Source organism: Arachis hypogaea, chromosome 19 (assembly GCF_003086295.3).
Source record: "Arachis hypogaea cultivar Tifrunner chromosome 19, arahy.Tifrunner.gnm2.J5K5, whole genome shotgun sequence".
Taxonomy (NCBI): domain Eukaryota; kingdom Viridiplantae; phylum Streptophyta; class Magnoliopsida; order Fabales; family Fabaceae; genus Arachis; species Arachis hypogaea.
Genome location: NC_092054.1, coordinates 59,723,318 through 59,741,745, shown reverse-complemented (window position 1 = coordinate 59,741,745; position 18,428 = coordinate 59,723,318). Strand labels below are relative to the sequence as shown.

At 35.5% G+C, this 18,428-nt stretch overlaps 1 non-coding gene across 1 annotated transcript; it reads right to left on the bottom strand.

The window, feature by feature from the left end:
* Positions 1-16,103: 16,103 nt before the first annotated feature.
* LOC112780526 (small nucleolar RNA R71) lies at positions 16,104-16,207 on the bottom strand. The gene has a single exon (XR_003191357.1). It is a non-coding gene; the product is annotated as a small nucleolar RNA R71 (small nucleolar RNA).
* Between the last annotated feature and the right edge of the window lie 2,221 nt (positions 16,208-18,428).

The following is an 18,428-nucleotide window of genomic DNA, read 5'->3' as shown; positions in this document are numbered from 1 at the left end:
GTAAGGTAGGATTATTAACAGGTTAGATTTTCATTTATAAAGGTAAAGTATAAAGGGGTTCAATAACTGTTACAGAACGTGACTTTTGTATAATTTCAGAGAGTAACTGTACAGATTGTTTTGAATTATAGTGGTAGGAATAAAATAAAATAAAAAAATTAGACACTAAACTCCTAATTTTTTTAATTTATTAGGTATTAAATGAAATGAAATGGTACTATTTGAAGCACAAATTAAATAAAAAAAATTCAACACTCAATATTATAGTAAAAGAAAATAGTTATTATGACAAAAATTAAAATAATCAATCATATAATAAGATTATATATGTCAATTCAGCCATATAAAAAAATAAAAAAATACAGTCTAAATTTATTAGATATTAAATAACATAGATTAAATAAAAAAGTCTAACACTTTTAGAATAAAAGAAATTAGAGTCTTAAAAATAAATAAATAAATATTTATATACAAAATTCAGTAATTATAATAACTGCTAAAGAATGTGATTTTTGTATAATTTCAGGAGTTTTATATTATAATAGTAGGAATAAAATAGAAAGAAAGAATTGGACACCAAATTCTCATATTCACTTTATATATTGTTGTAGATTATGTTACATTACTAATATCATGTTAGCTCTATATATAACAACTTCACTATCAAAATGACTTTATATATTGTTGTAGATTATGTTACATTACTAATATCATGTTAGCTCTATATGTAACAATTCCACTATCAAAATGTCATGCTTCTGGCTGCGTCACTCTAATAGTGAGAATATTACGACGACTTCCATATATTTAATAATAAGATATGAGCCTTTAACTCAAAATCGTATCACTGTTTTTGTTGAAAGACCAAAAATACTTTTTATTTCAATCAAACATGCATATATAATCCAATTCAAATCACAATCCTCATATATATACAAAACTTCTTATACAAGTAACTTACAAATATACATACATACAGATCATTATAACCCATATCCATCTTACAAATATAATAATAAAGACGAGGAAAAACTATAACGGTATATACAACAATATAAAATACAATCAAATGCTCGAAAGAAACTCCTTAAACTCTTCGTCCGTTCTGAAAAGAAAAATCCGTAGGGGTGAGAACATTGTCCTCGCTGGTTCTTAGTAAGAGGTTTTTAAGAATTGTCATAAGAGAATGTTTAAAAGAAAACTGTTTTTTGATTTTAGTGATCATCGCTCGTCTTAAGAATCTTTTTGAAAACCAACTATTAATCATCCAAAAACTCAAACTTTTTCGAAAACCGTTAGTTAATTACCCAAAATCCAAATTCATATTTTAAATTTATAAAAATTCTAATTAAATATAATATCTCGTAACCTTTCACTACATTACCAAAAGGTATAATTTCATCAAACATACCACTAATTCATCTAATCATGGCCTCCGACTCACCACGAAATCAAATCACACTTCAACCACCATAATCCAAACCAAGAGTCACAATCACAAGTAATGCAGTTCAAACACAATCAAGAGCATTTACATCAAGTATAGCAATTAGCAGTTAAATAAAATTATTCACATAGTACCAAGTACAATATACACACTCAAACAATGTAACACAGATGCATTTGATGTATGCCTGTCCTACTGGCCATGAGCTTACGTGTCAGTTAAATTGCCAGAACCCGACATATCCAATATCTAAACTGGACATGATCTCTCAACACAAAGGTAATCCTCAACCTTCCAGGAGGGAAACCTCAACCTCCTTTTCAGAGAGAGACTATGATGTAACGATGGGGAATCCTCAACCTAACTCGTTCATACCACAGCCAAAAATTGAATCGAAGGGAATCCTCAACCTTTTCCATTCAATTCCCGATACAATAAGAGAGAGAATCCTCAACTCCGCTTGTCCACCACAACAAGAGAGGGAATCCTCAACCTCAGCTTGTCTATCATAGCAAGAGAGAGAATCTTCAATCTCAACTTGCCTATATGTGAGCAGGACAAAACCACCATTCTCTCCATATCATTTCAAAACTCATTTCAATCAAACATAGTCAAACATAACCAAAATTAGAATTAACAATACAGAATTGAACCGAAGAAAATCCTCGACCTTCTATCCAACTTTTCGGTGCGACAAGCGAGGGAATCCTCAACCTCAAACTTATCCACCACAACAAGAGAGAGAATACTCAACCTTAACTTGTCTATCGTAGCAAGAGAGAGAATCTTCAATCTCAACTTGCCCAGTTACTTCAATAGAAATATATATTCAGTTCACCGTATGCCAAGAATCACTTTTCCTCAAATCATTCTCCTTTAAAACCAAAATCACTTTTTATAACATTTTCCAAAACCTTCAAAACGACGTCACTCTAAACCTGTTCTCTTTCATAAAACTCATATTTACTCGATTAAAATCCCTGAAACCAACGTGAAAACCATTTTCAGTTTAAATCTCTTTCGAAAGACTAAAAATCATCTCTCTTTACCAATCAAACTCAAATACTGTAAATTTGCTAAAACTCCTCAAAATGTGATTCTTTAATCAAATTCAAAGCGTAATCCTTTTCATATTAGATCAAACTCAAATGTAATTCCTTTCTTAATAAATCAAACTCAAAACATAATACTTTCCTTAATAAATAAAGCTCAAAACATAAGCCTTTCCTTACTAAATCAAACTCAAAACATAATACTTTTCTTAATAAATAAAGCTCAAAACATAATACTTTTCTTAATGAATAAAACTCTAAAACATAATTCATTTCTTTTCTTAATAAATCAAAATCGAATAATATAATCCTTGAATCCAAACTTTTCTAAATAACTCTTCAAAGCAAATATTCAATTTTTATGAAAATTTTGGCAGCATTTCCTTTAAAATTTGGACTTTTTTACCCTTTAAGGGTCCCAACCAAACCAAATCAAACATATCTCAATCGTTCAAACCACTTCCAATAAACCATTATCACAACAACCGCACTCAACTCAAGAAAATCAACAAAGTCTAGAATTCAATTAATCAATCTCATTAATCCCAATTTAAACCAAATTCAACAAAATCAATTCATAATTTAGAATTCTCAACCTACTCAAAGAGTTTCAAAATCAAACCATTCCTTAATATAAACGTATATAAATAATATTTTCAACGTAACTCATTTCTCAATATAAATCAAGGTTGCGAGAACCGGACCGGTTAAAAAACCGGTGGAATAACTGGTTCAATGGTTTAGAGGTTCAACTGGTTTAACTAAATATAAAATAAAATTATTAAAAATTTAATATATACTTTTAAATATTTAAATTTAATACTTTTTAATTTGATAAAATTCAAAATTTTATAATTTTATAAAATAAATAATCCATTAAAAATTCAAAAACAATTTTAAAAATCAACATTTATAACTAACAAAAATCAAAATGCATATAATACCACACCAGTTATTCCAATTTCATAAAAATAATAATAAAACTATAACAACAACATAAACAATTATTGAAACATTGTACCACAACCCAGAATCAACAACTTCGAAAAAAAATCAATCTTACAATTTCAAGAAATCACTAAAAAAGATTAAATAAACAAAGGCCAAATTGCTAAGTAGTCAAAAGATTCAAAACTCAAAAGGGGCTAAGAAATCTAATTAACCAACTTGAAACAATAAAGACCTGAGAAGAGAATCTAAAATTCCAATATCCATAAAATTGATTCAGAATCCAATGTCCATACAATTAACTCAATCCATGTAATTAACTTAGAAATAAGAATATATACAACAACAATCTAAAAATTAACAAGAAAAAAAAACACAACTCAAGGAGCAGTAAATGAGTGCTTACCGGAGATGATGACCAAGCAGTGAAACGGAGGTGACTTGCGAAGAGAAGACAACCAAGTTGACACGCTCGTGACGGCGAAGAGAACAGGGCTGCTAGCAGAGACAGGACGAGGAGAACAGGGCGACGCGAGGAGAAGAATAGACCTTTGAGTGGAGAAGACGAGGATGGCAACAACCGCGCTGACGCTGGGGGCTGATGGTGGGGGCGTGGCTGGGTGCTCCTCTGAATCTCTAATAGGGTTAGGTTACTCAAATAAGGGATTAAGGATTTTGCATGAAGAGGGAAGGGGAGCTCTGTCTCTCCCGTTTTCCTTTCTTATATATAGAAGGGACCAGAACGATGCCACATTTGTGCTTGAGGAGTACAACACTCATTAAGGCTATCTTTCAGATTTTTATTAATAGCTATGAAAATGGGATCAGTAATGAGAAACTCATAGTAACAGTATATCACCTTCTAATCAGAATTTCATGTTGAGATTCAAATTATTTTCTTACAAATAAATTGTAAGCATAAATACGCAAAAGACACTTACATAAGGACCTTAAAATTCCTACCACCACTTACCCAGGGACCAACTCACGGCGAAGGAAGCGTTGATGGCCGAAGCAGAGCTTGTGACAGAGCACGACAGAGCAGCAACGGTAATAGAGTGCAACGACCTTAAGTCTGAAACACCCGCGAGAGAAGCGATATACCAGAGAGATAGAGAGAGGTCGACGGCGAGACTAGCCGTGAGAGAGGTGAGACTCAATGATCTTGAGGGTGAGAGTGGCGAGAGAAGAAAGAAGAAACTCAAAGGAGGGTTAGGGGTTCTTCGTCGCGGTTAGGGGTTCTTCGACGGAGGCATTGCGAGCGCCGCGCGACCGGCGACGTTCTTCGCAGAGTGCTGTTAGGAGTTCTTCATCGCGGTTAGGGGTTCTTCGATATGGGGTTCTTCGTCGCGGTTAGGGGTTCTTCGTGAGGCACAATGAAGAGAGGGTTATGGTACGGTGAGGCACAATGAAGACATAGTTAGGGTACGGTGAGGCACAATAATTTTTGTTAATCGTCCGGGTGTTCATCTTCATGGAGGGCTTTCTGAACTGAGCTAGGGAAATTGTAAGGAGAAAGACTAAGTGTGGAAGAGTAATGTGCAAATTGTAACTTAGAATTTCGAAGCAAGGGACGAGTTTGTAATTTTCTTTTTCTGGAACTTTTTTGCCATGCTTTTGAAGCGTGCCAAAATAGTAATAAGAAACGGCCACGCTTTTAAAATGCCCCAATAACAAAACCCTGTCGCTATGCTTTTAAAGCGTGCCTGCTTCTCTCTTTGGCTACACTTTTTAAGTGTGGCAAAAAAAAGCGTAGCCAAATCTCAAATCAGTTGCCACCCTCATAAAAGCGTGACCGTTGATCCCTTTCGCCACGCTTTTAAAGCATAGCAAGAAAGAACGTAGCCAAATCTCTATTTAATTGCCACCCTCGAAAAAGAGTGACCATTGACCACTTTTGGCGATGCTTTTAAAGCGTAGCAAGAAAAAAGCGTGGCCATAGGCCTTTTTTCTTGTAGTGGTTGTTGTCTGACGTGTCATGCCACAGTACCAGGTGATAGAACAAAGTTGTGAATGGGACTAAAAGGCCCCTATCTGGATCCCAAACATCGTTGCTCAGATTTCTAATGTGTTCCTCTCTAGATTAAAAGGCTAAAGTTTAGTTGCAGTCATGGGCGCTCTAAAAGCAGGTATCGACACTGCAAATAGTGGTTCTTCATGTAGTCGTGAGAAAGAAATGATGGGTGCAAGGAGAGTTGGAGTGCAAGGATGAGTTCTAGTGGAAGTAGCCTAGAAGGAGTGGCGAAAAAGAAGAAGAAGAAATTCGTTTCACCTATGTGCAACTGTAGCGATTTGATAAACCCCAATTTTAGGGTTTATCTTGTGTAGAATTTAGGGGGTTTTATCAACATTCTATTACACTTTTCCATATAAAATGCATAGTTTTGTGTTTCCTTCCCAAATTCACTTAATGGTTGAAAACATGCTTTTTAGGCCCTAAATAGGTTATATTTTAATCTCTCTCTATTACCATTCGATACCGTGATCTGTTTGTTAAGTGATTTCAGAGTTTATAGGGGCAAGAATGGTATAGAAGAGGGAAAGGAAGCATGCATAAGTGGAAGGAGCATGAAAAATGGAGCTTTGGAGCATTGGCATCGACGCGTACGCGTGGCCGATGCGCATGCGTGGGAGCTTGGATCTGGGATAGGCACACAAAAGTGGACGCATACGTGTGGCTAGGCAGAATTCTCATCGACGCGTACGCGTGCTTGACGCGTATGCGTGGATCGCAAAAACCCAAACGACGCGTACGCGTGACCCACGCGTACGCATGACGCTCGGCACGTAACTTCTTTAGTGAAATCGTGACTGGCAATTTTTGAGGAGCTCCAGGCCCAGTTTGAGCTGAATTCTGGAGGGAAAAGACCCAAGGGACCAAGGATTGAAGAGGATTCACACATTACACACTTTTCTTAGCTAGTTTTTGAGTTGATGTTTCTAGAGAGAGAAACTCTCACTTCTCTCTAGGTTTTGGCTTGTTCAATTTCAATTTCACTTGGATCCTTTGGTTAGATATGAATTTGATTCAATTTTACATTGTTCTAATTTGTAGATCGCATTCTTCTACTCCCAATTTAGTGGTCTTGTTACTCTAGTATTGTAGATCTTGAATTTGGATCTTGTTACTTTGATTTCTATTAATGCATTGAGGAATTCCATGTTCATTGTTGTTAATTGCTTGATTGTTGTTAATTGTTTGTAATAGATAGCTTTAATTCAAATTCTTTTCTCAATTTCATGATGTCTTTCATTATTGCTCACCAAGTGCTTGAGAAAATGACAACTATAGCTATGGAGTAGATCTTCACTCTTGGCTCGGGGTTTGGATAATTGGAGACACTTGAATTGTCAATACCTTTTATTGATTAATAATTGGAAATTGCTAATTGATTTGAATGACACTAACTCTAGTATTTCCTTGGGATTTGACTAGGAGTTGTGGACTCAAATTGATTATCTCCACTTGACTTTCCTTCATAGTTAGAGGTTAACTAAGTGGAGCAATAACCAACTCTTATCACAATTGTTGGAGGCAATGAGGATAGAAATTCCAATTCTCACCCCTAGCCAAGGATTTTATATTGATTGATTGTCATTCACCCTTGCTTGATTTGAATTATTGTGTCCCTTAGTCTAATTGTTAGTTGTTCATTGTTTTAATTCAAGTTCATTTACTTTTCTTGTATTCAATCCCAACACCAAGACAACTCCTAACCAATGATATGCATCTTAGGGCAACTCCTAGGGAGAACGACTCGGGACTAATACTCTCGGTTATTGATTTGGAATTGTGGACACATATTTTCTATGTTTGATGCGTTATAGCTTGTTGGTTTAGACTATACTCATGACGGAATTCATTGGTAAAATTCGATACTGACAAAACATCGCGCATCACATTTACGCCATCTTATTTTAAGGTAAATTCTGTATTTTGGTTGATGTTTTCTGAAAGATTTGGTGTTATATGGAGTTTAACAGCAAGTATCTTAGTTGTAGACTGAAACACCACATTGTAAATACTTTACTTGGCTAGATGAGTATGTTACATTCTTCGATGTTGATGAATTATCCACAAAACATGAAGTTGTAGACCTAATAAAAAAGATGGAAAAAAGGATTGCAAAGCTGGAGATGAAGATTATTGAATACAAGAATGTTAAACATTTTAGTGGTGGTGTTAACATGTGCAAAGTGGTTGGAGTTAGTTTCATATGCATTGTATTAGCAATGGGGTTTAGTTTAGTTGCTAGTTGATGATGTTAGGGAGATTTCTCAGTGCTTTGTTAGTGCTGTTTTGTTAGTACTGTTTTGTTAGTACTATTTTGTTAGTGTTGTTTTGTTAATAGTTTGTAATTAGTGCTATTTGAGTATACAAATGTAGCTTTCACTATGTCATTGTGATCAACTATGTTCCTAGATTAATTGACAATTTCCTATTATATAGTCATCCTGTCACATTTCAGGAAGTATGTATCAATTTCGAAGGTTTCAATTATTAACAGTAAGGTTTCAACAAAGTGACACAATTATGCTATATGATCATTTTAAAATAACATAAAAGTTTCCATGTGTTACTCACAAACCATGTGAGGCACTAACCATATGACTTCACAGGCTGTCACAAATTTTAAAAGTTTAATAGTAGTAAAAGAAAAATACAAACACAGCACAGACATAAAGTAACTAAATCCATGTCTTAAAAGATAATCACCTTAAAAAACTACTTCTGTCTAGATGGCCTAAAATTTAGTATTAGAATAAACTTGAATAGTCTTGAGAAAGTCCCTCCACTTGCTGCAGCCATTGTTTCCTAGGATATTGCTTTAGGTTTGTTTGGTGCAGGTTGGCTTGTGATGAGTTGGGATGTAGGACCTTCAGTTGATGTAGGCTGAACCACAATAGGTCTATGAGTTAGTACAGGCTCAGTAGGTCCATGAGTTAGAGTCTGATTTAATGCAGGCTCAATAGGTCCATGAGTTGTTCATGGTTTAGGATTCAGAGAAGTTGCTGGCCTAAATATCCTTTTGCTTGAGCCTGAACTTATGAGTTGGTTAGGGTGGTGATGCATATTCATGTTGAGGTTCCTATACATTAACAAAAACAGTTATTGATGAGTTTGTATCTGAATTACCTACAAAACAATGTATCAGTTTCAGTTGACAAAATAATAGGAACTTACCACTATGGGAGTAGACTCGGTGACTGAGATTTTTTCTTGTACATTTTGTGGGGCATTGGGCCTCTTTGACATCTTTTTCTTATTCTTCCAAGCCTTAGCCTATGTTAGCCCAAAAAAAGATAGTTCAAAGTATGGAAATACTCAGATACCTATACCCTAATTTGCTTGTGAAGGTCAAAGTCATTTTGGTTAAGCACTTGTGCTCCTCCCTGAAACAGCATCCACATAGTGTCACACTGCTACCTTGAGAAATAGATTTGTATATTAAGAGTAAGGTGTAGACTTTTTTACCTAAGATGGAGGAGCATCAATTTCTATGGGAATGTCAGCATTAGGTAGGTCTGGGTTAACAACTACAAGTGCTAAATTGTTTCTCTTCTGCTTTTTTTTTTCTGCCAATTAGGATTTTAAGGAGTTCCCTTGCAGGTTTTATTGTAATGACCCTTCTCTTTATACTTGCTGCAGGTAACTTAGAAGGTTCTCCTCACTTTGTCTCCATTAATTGGTGGAGAAGGTTGAGCAGCTTCTCTTCGCTTCATCCTTGGTCTACCTGCATGCCTTATAATTCTAGGAGTATCAGACTTCAACAAATTAGTTGACTTCCAGAATTTTTCACTATTCACAGGATTGATGGAGATGTCATAAGTCTTCCTTATAGCTTCTATAGTGAGGAATGGAGACACAAACTCCTCTGCTGTTGTAACCCTCACCCTTGATATGGTTGCAATGACATGAACACAAGGTAAACCTTGACAACATATTGAGAATTGAGTTATATTAGAATACATTAGGTGGCATAAACTGTAACATAGATCTAATACATGAATACTGTAACATTGACCTGTAAGCTATCACAAATTACACGTGCATATGTAATGTTTCAAGTTTACTCCAAGTTTGTGTGAATTTTTTGTGACTTCGAACACAACTTTGTCCTTATCATCACACCACTGAAGATTTCACTTGTGACTTCTTGGCTTGATCAATTTGTCCAATTTCATCTGTTGTACTGGTGTCAGCCGTCCCTTGTAAGTCCCTAAAAGCCTCTTATGAGTAGTCATCTTCTTTGAACCTCAACTCACAATTTTTTCACATATGCAAAACACAATTCCTATGAAATGCATTTGGCATGACTTTCTTGACTGCTTTAAAAAGACCCTACATTAACAACAATGTTTGATGAGCTATAACCATTATCAGTACATAATATCAATAATATGAAATGACAGGTTGAAAGTAAAGGTGCATACCTTTTGCTTATTAGACATCAAATTCCATTCAAATAGCATATTCCCCCTAAAGTCATCTTGCAGAAAATTCAAAAACCACTTTTAGTTATCAGTGTTTTTAGCCTTTACCATAGCAAATGCTATGACAAATACATGGTTATTTGCATCTTGTATAATTGCTGATAGAAGCTAGCCTCCATAGTAGCCTTTTAAAAAATATTTATCAAGTCCTATAAGTGACCTACACCCATTCTTAAACCCTATTTTTCAAGCATTAACACTTATGTAAACCTTCTCAAATAGATTTGGATCTTGAGGCTGAGGTAGAGTATCCATATGAGTACTACTCCTAGGGTTACTTTTGTGTAACTCATGCAGATAATCCCTCATCTTTTCAAATTGTGTCTTTTCTCCTCCAAAAGCAGTCTTTCTTGCCTATTTTAATGCCTGTGTAATCATCTTTTCATTTAGCGGCATATTGTAATCCTGCTTCATGTGTTCCATGGCCTCCCTTGGTATCAATTTTGGTTGAGTCTTCAATTGCTTTTCCAGTTTCTCGGCCACCCATTTTCTGTCAGTCAGGTTGCTTCCATAATTCCTTATACATGCCTGCTCATTGTAGAAAGCTTTTAACCTCAAAAGCCTTAATAACTGAATTCATTGACACATAGATCAGCCATGGGCTATCTTCTTCTGTACACTTTGCTCTAACCCTACCAGGCTCATTCTTTACATACATGTAATCCCTACCATCATTAGCAAACACATCCTTAAGTTCCCTTTTGAATTGCTCCATTGTTGCAAATTACATTCCTAAGTCAAACTGTACATGTCCATAAGCATTGTCCTCATTAAAGTCTGGACCAACAGGACCTCTCTCATCCTCAGAATAAACAGCAGTGACAAAACCCTCAAACACATATTCATATAGTATATCACTATCCTGGTTAGCTTTATCATCACGTGAACTTCCCTTTGGTCCCATATCAGTAGCTTTCCTTGGGCCTCTCACATTATCCCTATCTAGCCCATTAATTCATCCACTTCCTTGTTCTAGGCCCAACCCTACCTTTCTAGTTTCATTATCAGCTCAAGTCCTATCAGCAAGTGCACTGTGTCATACCAAGTAATACCTCAGGTGAGTGAGGATCGATCCCACGAGGATTGATGGATCAAATAACAATAATTGAGTGATTTACTTAGTTAGAAAAGCAAAAAGGAGTGTTTTGAGTTCAAAGTGCATTGAATAGTAATTCAAAAGAGTGAAGAGAGCAAGCAATAAATTGGTTGTGAGAAATAATGTGAGAAAACAGTTAAAATTTTGGAGATGTTCAAATTTCAGGATTAACAATTCTCATTATACTTTGATTATGCAAAGATTCAATTCATAGCAAACTTTAAGTGATTAGACTCCAATTCCTTGGTAATTTAATCCTCTTCTAACTCAATTAACTGCCAATTCCTTGGTCACTTAATCTAATTAGAGGGTTTAAGTTCAAACTCTAGTTTATAAGCCACACTAAACCCTAAAGATCCAATGATATGATTATATGTCACGTGTCACATTAAATTCAGATAATTAGAGAGTTATGAGAATTCAGTTTCAAGCTGTTATTCAGGTGATGTAACTTTTCCAAGATTCAACAAGAATTCAACTTAGAAAAGAGTTATTTTTCAATATACTTTAATCCATAGGACAAAGAACAAAACTGATTCTTGAATATAAATCAATGCATAAATCAAAAGTAGAAAATAATAGTTATTAATCCATCTAAATAAACAGAGCACCTAACCTTAACAATGGAGGTTTTGTTGCTCATGGTGCGAAAAACCCTAGCAAAGAAAAGTGTAAAGTGTGGAAGGAGAGAAGAAGAGGCCCTAAGTCCGAAAATATTCTCCTTTTATATCTAATCCTAATAATTGTAAACTATTATTTCTAAAACCTAAAAATATCTTTTCTTAATACAAAACTAATTTTAAAAACTAAATTAAATCAAAAGATTTGGTGAAGATCACACAGGAGCCATTCGAAATCAGAGTCTGGTGCCAAACTTGAGCTATGTGAAGTTAGGCACCATGTTCACGTAACTTAGCACTCATTCCAACGTTCACGGTGCCAAACGCCAGTGATGCGCCATTTGGCATCATGATGAGCGGATAATTTATACCCTTTTTGGCATTGATTTTACATACTTTTTAGCATGTTTTAGTTAATTTTTATTATATTTTTATTAGTTTTTATTTAAAAATCACATTTCTGGACTTTACTATGAGTTTGTATATTTTTCAGTGATTTCAGGTATTTTCTTACTGAAATTGAGGGACCTGAGCAAAAATCTGATTCAGAGGCTGAAAAAGGACTGCAGATGCTGTTGGATTCTGACCCTCCTGCACTCGAAATGGATTTTCTGGGGCTACAAAAGCCCAATTAGTGTGCTCTCAATTGCGTTGGAACATAGACATCCTGGGCTTTCCAGCAATATATAATAGTTTATACTTTGCTCAAGATTTGATGGCTCAAACTGGCGTTCAAAGTCAGCCTAAAACATCTTCGCGTAAAATGCCCAAACTGGCACCAGAATTGGAGATAAACGCCCAAACTGGCACCAAAGATGGTGTTTAACTCCAGGAACAGCCTAAGCATGAAAAAGCTTCAATGCTCAGCCCAAGCACACACCAAGTGAGCCCTGGAAGTGGATTTTTGCACTATATGCACTTAGTTACTCATTTTCTGTAAACCCTAGTTATTAGTTTAGTATAAAAACTACTTTTAGAGATTTATTTTAGAAGTTTTTAATCTCTGAATGTTTAGTCCTTAGACTATGGGGGCTGGCCTCACGGCCATGCCTAGACCTTTCACTTATGTATTTTCTACGGTGGAGTTTCTACACCCCATAGATTAAGGTGTTGAGCTCTGCTGTTCTTCATGAATTAATGCAATTACTACTGTTTTCTATTCAATTCACGCCTACTTTTTCTCCAATATATACTCTCGTACTTAATTCAGTTAAGTTAGAATGAAGGGGTGACCCGTGACAATCACCCAATTTTCGTTACTCGCTTAGCCAAGGTCGCGTGCCTGACAACCACAAAGCGATCTACATGATGTTCAACGTAGTCATTGGACGACAGCTGGAGTATACTCTCTTGGGTTTCTAATCTAAGATTAAAACCTTCGTGGTATAGGCTAGAATTATTGGCAGCCATTCTTGGGATCCGAAAAGTCTAAACCTTGTCTGTGGTATTTCGAGTAGGATCCAGGATCTGGAAAGTCTAAACCTTGTCTGTGGTATTCCGAGTAAAATCTGGGAAGGAATGACTGTGACGAGCTTCAAACCTACGAATGTGGGGCACAAGTGACAGTGTGCAAAAGGACAATGGTCCTATTCCGACCCTAGCGGGAACCGACAGATGATTAGCCCTCCGGTGACAACGCAGATGGATTTGTTTTCATCCGAGAGGATCATACAACTTGCCATGGAAGGAGGTAACGCATGGTTAGAAGAAGGCAATAGGAAAGCAGAGGTTCTGAAGCAACAAAGCATCTCCATACGCTTATCTGAAATTCCTACCTATGAATTACATAAGTATTTCTATCCTATTTTATATTTTATTTATCTTTTAATTATCAAAACCTTATAACCATTTGAATCCACCTGACTGAGATTTACAAGGATGACCATAGCTTGCTACAAGCCGACAATCTCCGTGGGATCGACCCTTACTCACGTAAGGTTTATTACTTGGACAATCCAGTGCACTTACTGGTTAGTTGTGCGGAGTTGTGAAAAAGAGTTGAGATTACGATCGTGCATGCCAAGTTGTTGGCGCAGTTGAGATCACAATTTCGTGCACCTGGTTTTTGGCACCGTTGCCGGGGATTGTCGAGTTTGGACAACTGACGGTTCATCTTGTTGTTCAGATTAGGTACTTTTATTTTATGTTTAAGCTTTTTTTTTATTTTTATTTATTTTAGAAAAAAATTTCAAAAAAAATTTAATAATAATAAAAATATATGTTCTTCAAAATTTTTAAGAATGAATTCTAGAGTTTCATGAGATATGTTGAATCCTGGCTGGCTGTTAAGCCATGTCTAATCTTTTGGACCGAGGTTTCACTTATCCTTAGAAGAGCTTCTTTATCTTTCTCCTCAATTTAGCTGTTGTATGTAATGTCCTGCTGAAGCTTGGCTAGCCATGTCTAATCTTTTTAGACTGAAGCTTTAGACTAACATTGCATGATTCCTAGAATTCCTATTAAAAATTTTGAATTTATTTATTTTTCTTTTTTCCAATTAATTTTCGAAAAATTACAAAAAAAATAAAATCATAAAATCAAAAATATTTTGTGTTTCTTGTTTGAGTCTAGTATCAAATTTTAAGTTTGGTGTCAATTGCATGTTTTAAATTTTCAAAAAATTTTCGAAAACTCATGCATGTGTCTTTCATGATTTTCAAGTTGTTCTTGATGATTTTCTTTGTTTGATCTTTAAATTTCTCTTGTTGGTGTCTTTTCTTGTTTTTCATATGCATTTTTTGAATTATTGGTGTCTATAGAATAAAAATTTTTAAGTTTGGTGTCTTGCATATCTTTCTTTTCTTAAAAATTTTCAAAAATATGTTCTTGATGTTCATCTTGATCTTCAAAGTGTTCTTGATGTTCATCTTGACATTCAAAGTGTTCTTGCATGCATTATTAGTTTTGATATTAATTTCTTGTGTTTTGCATCATTTTTATGTTTGTCTCTTTCCTCATTAAAAATAAAAAAATATCTTTCCCTTATTTTACTCATAAATTTCGAAATTTGAATTGATTTAATCATAAAGTTTTAAAATTTAGTTGTTTCTTGTTAATCAAGTCAAATTTAAATTTAAAAATTTGATATTTTTCAAAATCAAATCTTTTTCAATTTCCTTTCATGTTTTTTGAAAATTTTAAAATTGATTTTCAAAATCTTTTTCTTATTTTTATTTCATATTTTCGAAATTAATACTAGCAATTAATATTTTGATTCAAAAATTTTAAGTTGTTACTTGCCTATTAAGAAAGGATCAATCTTTAAATTCTAGAATCATATCTTTTAGTTTCTTGTTAGTCAAGTAATCAACTTTAATTTTCAAAATCAAATCTTTTTAATTTCCTTTTCAAATCTTTTTCAAAATAACTTTCAGATCATATCCTTTCAAAATCAATTTCAAAATCTTTTCTAACTTCTTATCTTTTCAAAATTGATTTTCAAATCTTTTTCAATTAGCCACTTAACTTTTTGTTTTATTTTAAAAGTTTACTATTTCAATCATATCTTTTTCAAAACTACCTAACTACTTTTCTCTCTCCAATTTTCGAAAATCACTAACCACTTTTTCAAAAATCTTTTTAATTAAGTAATTTATTTAGCTTTCAATTTACTTTTATTTCTTCCCTTAATTTTCGAATACTAACCAATAATTAAAATAAAAACAAAAAAATAATTTTCTTTTATTTTAATTTAAAATTTGAATTCTCTCTCTCTCATCTCTTTCTATTTATTTATTTATTTATTAACACTTCTCTTCTTTTTAAAATTCGAACCCTCTCTCCCCCTCTGTGTTCGAATTTCTCTCTTCTCATTCTTCTATTCTTCTCTTCTTCTACTCACATAAGGAATCTCTATACTGTGACATAGAGAATTCCTCTTCTTTTTCTGTTCTCTTCTTTTTCATATGAGCAGGAACAAGGATAAGAACATTCTTATTGAAGCTGATCTGGAACCTGAAAGGACTCTAAAGAGGAAGCTAAGAGAAGCTAAAGCACAACACTATGGAGAGGACCTGACAGAATTTTTTGAAAAAGAAGAAGAGATGGCCGAACCCAATAACAATGGTGGAGATGCAAGGAAGATGCTTGGTGACTTTATTGCACCCTCTTCTGACTTCTGTGGAAGGAGCATCTCAATTCCTGCAATTGGAGCAAACAATTTTGAGCTTAAGCCTCAATTAGTTTCTCTGATGCAGCAGAATTGCAAGTTTCATGGACTTCCATTGGAAGATCCTCATCAGTTTTTAGCTGAATTCTTGCAAATCTGTGACACTGTTAAGATCAATGGGGTTAATCCTGAGGTCTACAGACTTATGCTTTTTCCCTTTGCTGTAAGAGACAGAGCTAGGACATGGTTGGACTCACAACCTAAAGATAGCCTGAACTCTTGGAAAAAGTTGGTCAATGCTTTCTTGGCTAAATTCTTTCCACCTCAAAAGTTGAGCAAGCTTAGAGTGGAAGTCCAAACCTTCAGACAGAAGGAAGGTGAATCCCTCTATGAAGCTTGGGAAAGATACAAGCAATTGATCAGAAGGTGTCCTTCTGGCATGCTTTCAGAATGGAGCATCATATGCATATTCTATGATGGTCTGTCTGAATTATCCAAGATGTCATTGGACAACTCTGCTGGTGAATCTCTTCATCTGAAGAAGACACCTGAAGAAGCCCAAGAACTCATTGAAATGGTTGTAAATAACCAATTCATGTATACTTCTGAAAGAAATCCTGTGAATAATGGGACAACCCAGAAGAAAGGAGTTCTGGAGATTGATACTCTGAATGCCATATTGGCTCAGAATAAAATATTGACTCAGCAAATCAATATGATTTCTCAGAGTCTGTCTGGAATGCAATCAACAACAGGCAGTACTAAGGAAGCTTCCTCTGAAGAAGAAGCTTATGATCTTGAGAATCCTTCAATGGAAGAGGTGAATTACATGGGAGAATCCTATGGAAACACCTATAATCCTTCATGGAGGAATCATCCTAATCTCTCATGGAAAGATCAACAAAAGCCTAATCAAGGCTTCTATAATAATAATGGTGGGAGAGCACGGTTTGGCAATAGCAAACCTTTTCCATCATCTTCTCAGCAACAGACAGAGAATTCTAAGCAGAGCCACTCTGACTTAGCAACTGTAGTCTCTGATCTATCTAAGACCACTCTCAGTTTCATGACTGAAGCAAGGTCCTCCATTAGAAATTTGGAGGCACAAGTGGGTCAGCTGAGTAAAAGAGTTACTGAACTCCCTCCTAGTACTCTCCCAAGCAATACATAAGAGAATCCAAAAAGAGAGTGCAAGGCCATCAACATACCCCACACGGCCGAACCTATAGAGGAGGGAGAGGCAGTGAATTCCATTGAGGAAAACCTCAATAGACGTCCACTGGCCACTCAGGAGTTCCTTAATGAGGAACCAAAGGAATCTGAGGCACATATAGAGACCATAGAGATTCTATTGAACTTACTGTTGCCATTCATGAGCTCTGATGAGTATTCTTCCTCTGAAGAAGATGAAGATATTATTGAAGAGCAAGTTGCTCAATATCTAGGAGCAATCATAAAGCTGAATGCCAAGTTATTTGGTAATGAGACTTGGGAGGATGAACTTCCATTACTCATCAATAAACTAAATGATCTGGTTCAACTAAAATTACCTCAGAAGAAACAGGATCCTGGAAAGTTCTTAATACCTTGTACCATAGGCACCATGACCTTTGAGAAGGCTCTGTGTGACCTGGGATCAAGTATAAACCTCATGCCCCTCTCTGTAATGGAGAAACTAGGGATCTTTGAGGTGCAAGCTGCAAGAATCTTACTAGAGATGGCAGACAATTCAAGGAAACAGGCTTATGAACTTGTAGAGGATGTCTTAGTGAAGGTTGAAGGCCTATACATCCCTGTTGAATTCATAATCCTAGACACTAGGAAGGAAGAGGATGAACCCATCATCCTTGGAAGACCCTTCCTAACCACAGCAAGAGCTGTGATTGATGTGGACAGAGGAGAGTTAGTCCTTCAATTGAATGAGGACTACCTTGTGTTTAAGGCTCAAGGATCTTCTTCTGTAACCATGGAGAGGAAGCATGAAAAGCTTCTCTCAATACAGAGTCAAACAGAGCCCCTACACTCAACTTCTAAGTTTGGTGTTGGGAGGCCATCATTAAGCTCTGAGTCTCTGTGAAGCTCTCTAGGAGCTTCACTGTCAAGCTATTAACATTAAAGAAGCACTTGTTGGGAGGCAACCCAATGTTATTTAATTATATTTATTTATTTTTCATTATTATTTTATGTTTTCTTTAGGTTGATGATCATGTGAAGTCATAAAAACAACAAAAAAATAAAAAATAGAATGAAAAACAGCATTAAAAATAGCACACCATGGAGGACAGGCTTACTACGCCAGTAAGGATAGCAGAATGGGCGTTTAACGCCCAGCCTGGCAGCATTCTAGGCGTTAAACGCCAGAATGGGTAGCACTCTGGGCGTTTAACGCCAGAAAGGGCTGTCTGGCGTCTGGCTGGCGTTAAACGCCAGAAATGGGCAGCAGAGTGGTGTTTAACGCCAGGAAAGGTAGCAGAGCTGGAATTAAATGCCAGATTTGGCACAGAATGGGCGTTTGAACGCTAGATTGGTGCAGGGACTCAAATTCTTTGACACCTCAGGATCTGTGGGCCCCACAGAATCCCCACCTACCCCACTTCTTCTTCTCTCCTCTTCACACCTTTTCATAACACTCTTCCCCAAACACCATTAACCAATTACCTCA